Genomic DNA, 1258 nt, shown 5'->3' with positions numbered 1-1258 from the left:
GTTAATATTTATTGTAGGATTAAATTTGTTTGTGAATATAATTGAAGCTGATTTGTCTGGATTTAAACTCATACCCAATTCATTACATACTTTTGATATTCTCGAAAGAAATCTATTCATTTTATTACTAGCTACTGAAATGCTGTATCCTGTGACTATTGCCGTGAAGTCGTCTGCAAATTGAACCAACACTTCATCTTCTTCATCTTTGACTGCTGTATGGATTATTTTGGTGTAGATATTAAATAGAACTGGGGACAGTGGGCAACCCTGTGGGAGTCCTTGGTTTGTGATTCTTGTTATTTCTCGGCCGTCATTGAGTTTGAGTATTGTTATCCTTTCTTTCAGATATGCATTTATCCAGTTTAATAATTCTGTGGGTGTATTTTCTCTCTGTAGTGTTTTCAATAGAATGTCTATGTTGACTTTGTCAAACGCTTTGCTCATGTCTAAGAATGTCGCTATTGATATTTCTCCTTCTCGTTTGGATTGTTGAATTCTGGACACTATTGTATTCACGCAGTTTATGGCCGATGTGTTTTTACGGAATCCAAAGGAGTATGGAGGAATTGTGTGGTTTTTGTTCAAAAATTCTATTAATTTGTCTTTGACTGTGGAGTTGATGAGTTTGAGTAATACGGATAGCATTGCGAGCGGTCTATATGAATCTGGTTTGTTCGGATCTTTGCCTGGTTTTAATAAAGGAATTATTCTGATTTTTCTCCATTCATAGGGTATTTCTGTAGTATTAAGAACGTTTTTTAACATTTCTGTGATTTTAATCTTCAAGTCTAAATTTAGATGTTTTAGTATATAGAATGATATTTCATCTATACCAGGTGTGGAGTGGTCTTGTTTTGAGAGGACTGTTTTGTTTATTGCTAGGTAGTTTATTCGAATTATTTTATCAACTGACTGCAATGGAAAATCAATTTCTTTGTCTGTTGTAGGGAAGTTTAAATCCATGAATTCAGAGGCTAGTTGCATGTCATTTAATAGGTTTAGGTTATTTTTAGCGGGTCGACCCCCACTCAATATCCTAATTTTGTTCCATAGTTCTTTTTGATTTATATCTGGGTTAATAGAATCTATTGTTTCTTTCCAGGTTTTTCTTTTTTCGGTTCTAATGTGGCGTTTTAGTATTGCTCGGGCTTTTTTAAATTCTAGTAGGTTTTCAATCGTGCTTTTGTCGTGAAATAATTTCATTTTAGTATTTTTTATTTCTAGTAGTGTTTGAATTTCTGTTGTCCACCATTTT

This window comes from Topomyia yanbarensis, chromosome 1 (genome assembly GCF_030247195.1).
Source record: "Topomyia yanbarensis strain Yona2022 chromosome 1, ASM3024719v1, whole genome shotgun sequence".
Lineage (NCBI taxonomy): Eukaryota > Metazoa > Arthropoda > Insecta > Diptera > Culicidae > Topomyia > Topomyia yanbarensis.
The sequence above is the reverse complement of the archived record's forward strand: the minus strand, read 5'-3'. Positions refer to the sequence as shown.